The 7,354-nt window shown below is 45.4% G+C and overlaps 1 long non-coding RNA gene across 2 annotated transcripts; it reads right to left on the minus strand.

The window, feature by feature from the left end:
- Window positions 1-513: 513 nt before the first annotated feature.
- Window positions 514-6,813, minus strand: LOC137751571 (uncharacterized). Of its 2 annotated transcripts, none has more exons than XR_011070869.1 (3): window positions 6,691-6,813; window positions 6,126-6,323; window positions 514-579 (listed from the first exon to the last, which is right to left on the minus strand). It is a non-coding gene; the product is annotated as an uncharacterized lncRNA (long non-coding RNA). The 2 variants fall into 2 exon arrangements; XR_011070870.1 differs by lacking the exon at window positions 514-579 and adding an exon at window positions 3,815-4,081.
- Window positions 6,814-7,354: the final 541 nt, after the last annotated feature.

Raw genomic sequence — 7,354 nt, forward strand, 5'->3', positions numbered from 1 at the left:
ATTGGACCCTTGGGAGTGAGGCTGATGGGAAAGGGGGAGAAAGTGTGAAGATGGGGTGAGGAGACGACAGTGGCCAAAGCAGAGGTCACACCTCTCTTCTGTGAAAAATGTCCCTCGAGGGCTTCCCTGGTGGCGCAGTGGTTGAGAGTCTGCCTGCCAATGCAGGGGACGGGGGTTCGGGCCCTGGTCCGGTAGGATCCCACATGCCGCGGAGCAACTGGGTCCTTGTGCCACAACTGCGGAGCCTGTGCTCTAAAGCCCGCGTGCCACAACTACCGAAGCCCGCGTGCCTGGAGCCTGTGCTCTGCAGCAGGAGAAGCCGCCACGGTGAGAAGCCAGCGCACCACAACAAAGAGTGGCCCCCGCTCGCCACAACTAGAGAAAGCCCGCATGCAACAACGAAGACCCAACGCAGCCAAAAATAAATAAATAAATTTATTAAAAAAAAAAAAAAAAATAAAAGAAAAATGTCCCTCGAGATCTTTACTAGACTGGAGCCTGGCACAATTGAAGGCCCTTTGCTCTGTGTTCTACAGACACATGATGAGGTCTAGCCAATCTCTTGTCCATCTCATGAACCTGTGAAATTAAAAAAAGGAACATTAAAATTTATCTGGGGACTTCCCTGGTGGCACAGTGGTTGGGAGTCCGCCTGCCAATGCAGGGGACACGGGTTCGAGTCCTGGTCCGGGGGGATCCCACATGCCGTGGAGCGGCTGGGCCTGTGCGCCACAGCTGCTGAGCCTGCGCTCTGGAGCCCGAGAGCCGCAATCACTGAGCCCGCGTGCCACAACTACTGAAGCCTGTGCACCTAGAGCCTGTGCTTCGCAGCGGGAGAGGCCACCGCAATGAGAAGCCCGCGCACCGCAATGAGGGGTGACCCCTGCTCGCCACAACTGGAGAAAGCCCGCATGCAGCAACGGAGACCCAATGCAGCCTGAAATAAATGAATAAATAAATAAATTTATATAAAAAAAAAATTTATCTGTATGGCGGTGCATTAAAATGGGCCAGGGATGTTTTCTCCCATTGACAAATACATAATATATTCTTATAGTTAAATGTTTGCCCACAGAAATGATTTTACTAGATTCCTCCTAACCTTTTTAAATATAAAAGTTTCTTGAAATCTGTATACTTGGGAATTCCTTGGTGGTCCAGTGGTTAGGATTCTGTGCTTTCATTACCAAGGGCCCGGGTTCAATCCCTGGTCGGGGAACTAAGATCCTGCAAGCTGCATGGCGCGGCCAAAAAAAAAAAAGAAAAAAAAATTGTATTCTTTACCATTCATCTGGGATTAAATCATGATTTGCCTTGGATGAGTGGATGTGTTGCTATTTATCGAGTTAAATAAGATGATAGAAGAATCGTGTAGAGAGATCAGAGCTACACATACCAAAAGCTCACTTGCATTTGATGCGCAGAGATGTTGCTTACGGGAAAATGGCACAGTGGGTCCCCTCCCTGACTGGAGAAAGTGTGGGGAGTCAGCCTCGGTAATCAGTCATGTGAGAGTGAGTTGCAGCCATTCGTCATGTGGTGGCCTTGGTGAAAGCTCATACTAAGTGTCCTCTCTTGGCAGGTCAGCATCTCTGCTGCTTCCTGCCTCAACTGCCCTTCATTTTGTACCTATTCTACTTAGAGGTCAGAAAGTATGTTTTGCTGCCATGCAATCTATATTGGGAAAGATCCGTGGGAAAAAAACATACTCAGAGAAGTCAGGGATTAGCAGTTAATGAGCTATCCTACCTTCCAGACCCAACAGCCCAATTGACCTGGCAATTAGTCCACCCCAACCCTTTTTCATACATTCGAAAAGGAGGCCTTTGCCTTCTGTCTTCCTGTCTGACAGACCTTCCAATGATACGGTAGACTAGTCTTTATCAGTGAGTGATGGACGTGTTACAGCTTCTAGAGTGCACACCAACACCTTAAATTAGGTGTCACCAACTCCAACACTTACAGGAGCCAGGCAAGTGCTATGAATGAGCACAGGTTGAGTGGGGACTAGGAGAAAAGATGCCCCTTCGTAATATGGATGTATGGGTCCATTGTTGTCAAAATTCCCAATTTTTTAGAGAGAGTTTGGGAATCTGGATTTTTATATGATCTCCTAACACTGAAATGTTGGGTAGTCAATTCAAAAATTAAGTAACTCTCATAGACCAAACAAACAAATTAAAACACACACACATACACACACACACACACACACACACACACACACACACACATACACGCTCTGGATCCTCCATGAAAGCCAGTTAATTACATCTGCATTAACTCAGGTGGATTTAGAGTGTGTGGTAGAAAATATCTTGGCACACCAAACTGTTGTCGCTGGTTACCTTTGGGAACAAGAGTGGGTGTGGGGGGGAACTCTTACATTTTTCTCAGTATACTTTTGTATTGTTTGAATTTGGGGCAATGAGAATACATTTGCATATTACTTATGTAGTTATTTTTCAAAAACAACAGTCTGAAAAATACAAGGGACAGGCCTTAGAAGCTGGAAGACGCCAACATTTAAAATGGCTAGAGACTTAACATTTAACATGGCAGATTGATTGCATGAAAGACAGAAACCAAAAGAAAAAAAAAAAAGAAACTTTAAGGAAGCAGAAAAAAAAATCAAAAGGACTATCAGTTTATGAAATGAGAACAGGGTCCTATAAAAATCAGAGAACAAGAAAGAGCTCTTTGAAGTTAAAAGTGCAATACCAGAATAACATTCAGTAAAAAAGTTAGAAGATAAAGTTGATGAAATCTCATAGAAAGTAGGAAATTAAAGATACAGATTTGGAAAGTAGGAGAGAAACAATATGAAACTGAGAGGGTTGATTTAGTAGTTTCACATTCAACTGATAGTATATTCGGAAAAGGAGAAGAGAGAAAGCTGAGGAAAGGAAATTACCATAGAAATAATACAAGAAATCCCATGGAGTGCCCAAACACAAGAAATAATAATCGTAAAATAAAACCTCACATCAAGGCACATTATCATGAAATTTCAGAACACCAGGAATCAAGAGAAGATTCCTGAGAGATTTCCTGAGAGAAGAAATAGGCCACAACAAAGGGTCAGGAATAGAATGACAACAAGCTTCTCAACAGCAATACTGGGTGCCATCAGGAAATGAAACGTTTGGAAAAAATATTTCTGAACTGGTACATACAGTTATCCTTCAGTGTCCATAAGGGGTTGGTTCCAGGACCCCCTGCAGTTACCAAACTCTGCTCATGCTCAAGTCCCTTATATAAAATGGTGTAGTATTTGCATCTAAGCTATAAGCTTTGCTTTGGGGAACTTTCTGAATTTTTTTTTCCTGAATATTTTTGATCCGCAGTTGGTTGAATCCTAGGATGCAGAACCCATGGATATGGAGAGCAACTGTAGAGTCAAACTAACACCAAGTGTAAGGGTATAATGAAGACATTTTCACACAAGAAGGGTCTCAAATTTTTTCTATGTACTCATTCTTAGGAGTCTATTTGAGGATGCTGTACTTTACTAAAATGAGTAAGCAAACCTAGGAGACTTGGGATCCAGACCACAATGGATCCAACACATGAGATCGAGTGGGCAAAGGAAATTCTCAGGGTGGTAGTAAAGATAGGCTTGAAGATGCCAGCTGTGCAGCAGGTCTAGAGGGAAACCAGTGCATAATACAGCAAGAACATGAAGGGATACCATAGTAGTATCTCCAGGGGAAAAAATGGAACTAATGGAGGATCCCAAACGTATGACACATAGGATATTTGGGGAATAAATTATTTTTTTAATTTTTATTTTTAATTAATTGATTGATTGATTGATTGATTAATTTTTGGCTCTGTTGGGTCTTCGTTGCTGCACGCGGGCTTTCTCTAGTTGCGGCGAGTGGGGGCTACTCTTCGTTGCAGTGCGTGGGCTTCTCACTGCTGTGGCTTCTCTTGTTGAAGAGCACGGGCTCTAGGCGTGCGGGCTTCAGTAGTTGTGGCTCGCAGGCTCTAGAGTGCAGGCTCAGTAGTTGTGGCGCACGGGCTTAGTTTCTCCGCGGCACGTGGCATCTTCCCGGACCAGGGCTCGAACCCATGCCCCCTGCATTGGCAGGCAGATTCTTAACCACTGCACCACCAAGGAAGCCCTGGTGATAGACATAATACTCAAAATATTGAATATTGATATAACAAAAAATTGTAATGTAACCATTGGAAAAATGAAGGAGGATAGTGAATAGCTCCATGTGTGTGAATTAGGAGTGGGAGATACATAATAAAGTTAAATACTTTTCTTCATTAGTAGTCAATAGATAATGCTTAAATTGAAAATCAAGAAATAATATAAGCATTAAAAAAAGAAATATAGGAATAAATATCTGAAAAATCAATTAAAAATTTGAAGCCTTTGGTAATTGAGAACTGGCGATGGGAATGGGGTAGAGCAGGGGATGGATTTTTTTAAACCTTTGGCTCAGAAAAAAACAGAAAACAAACTAGTCACTGGGGGCGTTCCCAGTGTTCTGCTAATACCAACAATGCTGGAATGAATAACCGTATACATATGTTATTTCATTTGTATGCAGATATAGCTGGAGGATAAATTTCCAGAGGTCAAGGGGCAAATGTATTTGTACTTTTGATAGATAATGCCTAATTGCTCTCCACAGAAGTTGTATCATCTTATTCTCCCACCAAAATTGTGTGAATGTGGTTATTTTCCCACAGCCTCATCAGAAGAATGTACTGTCAAACTTTTGAGTTTTTATCAATCTGCCAGGTGTCAATATGACTGCTCTTATTAGAAGTAAGATTAAGAATCTTCTAAATGTTTAAGAGCCATTTATATTTCTTTTTCTCTGAATGCTCTGATTATGTTCTTTGCCCACATTCCTATTATTTTTTTATCTTTTTCTTCTTGATTTCTAGGAGCTCTTTATATTTTAGGGAAATCAATCATTTGTATTGCAATTTCTTTTCCACTTTGTTGTTTGTCTTTGCTACTATTTTCTGCTAAGTTTTTGATGGATATGTAGTACATTTATAAATATTTTCTTTGATAGATTCTGGATTCTGAGTCATAATTAGAAAGACCTTCCCCACTCAAAGCTTATAAAGCAATTCAGCGATGTTTTCTCTTAGTGACTTTAAGTTCTCACTTTCGACATTTAAATCTTTGATCCATTTAGAACGTATCCTCATATATTGATCCAGCTTCATCTCTTCCAGGTGGCTACCCAGTTGTCCCAACTCTGTTCACTATTTGACTCTCAATTTAAGTACAAATATTACCAGGAAAAAAAAAGAGGGGGGGGTGGGCAGAGAAGCCCTGCTGATGACCTAAGTGATGAGGGAAGGGAGGAAGTGGAAAGATCACCTCCTCTTTCCCAGCCTCCCGGTCCCCACACTGCCATTCACACGGCCATTTCCATAGAGTTGTCTCACCCTGTGGCTGTTTCATGAGGAGGGATACTTGGCTGCAATGAGACGTGTGAGTTTCATACCAGACCCCGGGAGGGATGAAGCAGGAGTTGCTCCAGGAAATTCCCTGTCGCAGGATGACTCAGCTCTAACTGCCTTCCCGCATGACGGCACTGGCACTTAAAAGTTCCAGTCCCTGGGAGAGAAAATCTGATTGGTCACTTGCCCATCTCCTGTCAGCAGGGGTCCAAGTGGCAGGATTAGCTGGACATCAGAACCAAGTGGGTGGGAGTAGGGAGGGGCAATTCCAAAGGAAGAGATGCCAGGCAACAAAACCAAAAAAAAAGCCCCCGCAACAGCTGTCCACAACATTTGCAAAAATAGTCACAATAAAAATAGCAGCTATTTGTGGACTATTTCTATAAGCCAGGAACTGTGTTAAGTGTTTTATCTCATTTACGTCTCACCAGCTGTGTGAGGTTGACAGGTGAGGAAGCTGAGGATGAAGAGAGGTTAAGAGACTTCTCTGACAACAGCTAGTAAACGGCGTAACCAGGATACAAACTTGGATGGTCACCCCTGCCCAGCCTCTGCCTTTTAACCATTCAGGGCTACTGTTCTCTGAGTAGGAATAAACGTTTTCCATGGTGTAACTCAGCTTCTGCTGCCTACACCCCCCGGCTGTTGGCCTCTGTGGGCTTTGGACGTGGCCGTAGGTGACTGACCTGGTACTCCCGGGGCTCCTTCAAGTCCCCATTGGTCGTCCTGGTGCTCGTTGCCTGCTCTCCTGGGAAGTGTCTGGTGGCTACAGCACCTCCAGTGACCAAGCTTTCTCGTTCCTTCTCGTTCCTTCTCTCCTCACGGCCATCTCCGGGCAAGGTCCTCTGGGCTGGGCGTTGACCTTGTCAGGGAACCATCTCTTCCTACATGCACAGACCTCCCTCAGACCCTGAGCCATTGCCCGGGCCCTCTTGTGCGCCTCTACACTCTCTTCCCTTGGGATGGGGTCCTTCTCCATTAGACATACTGCATGGGAGATTGAGGGGTGGCCTATGTCCCAGAGTGCTAGTCACCACACCCTCTAGGTCAGTAACTGCTCCTTGAATAGGGCTCACACATTTCTGTGTAAATACCCCTCACCCTTCCTTCCACCTGCCCTGGGGCCCCTCTAGCCTGCCTGGATTAGAACTGGGTGCCCCGTGGAATCCTCCAGCACCAGCCCTACACTGCTGCATCCCTTGCTCCTCAAGCCCCAGGCTGCCCATCGGCAAGGGTCTCCTGTGCACTGACCCGCCTTTGGCCACACTCAGGCCTGGAGTGTCTTCTTCTTCCAGCTTCCTTCCTTCATGATTCAGAAGCCTCCAAAGTTCTGCCTTTCTCTGGGCTGGGCAGCTCCTGCTGGGTGTTGTTTGGTGCTTGCCTCCAGTTGTAGAAACACCACGATTGAATTTAAACTAGAATTACGCACTCAGCATTGCACAAGTGCTGCTCTTCCAAACGTGATCGCTGCAGGACTGAGTGACTCACTCTCCCTCCCCCTCGGATGCTCTGTGTTGTACACACAGGCTGCCTGCCACGTGTCTCAGCGTGGCGCACGGAAGCTCCGTCTGAGCAGTCACGAAGGTCACCTGCAGCTGGGGGTAGCCATCGGGATACTTTCTCCTAGGTGGTCTAGGGGTGGGAATGCCAGCTGTAGGGAAACTCCTCTCCCCATCTGCACCCACGAGGGACCATGGTAGCAATGACCAGGGTTCACAGGGACTTGGTTCCCTGGTCATACACTGCACGCACGACACAGCCCATCACCTCTCCAAACCACGGCCTGCCCCACTCCACCTGCTCAGTGAGGACAAGTCTGATGGCTCTATTTAAAATGTAACCTGGGGCTTCCCTGGTGGCGCAGTGGTTGTGAGTCTGCCTGCCAATGCAGGGGACACGGGTTCGAGCCCTGGTC

Source organism: Eschrichtius robustus, chromosome 17, assembly GCF_028021215.1.
Source record: "Eschrichtius robustus isolate mEscRob2 chromosome 17, mEscRob2.pri, whole genome shotgun sequence".
NCBI lineage: Eukaryota > Metazoa > Chordata > Mammalia > Artiodactyla > Eschrichtiidae > Eschrichtius > Eschrichtius robustus.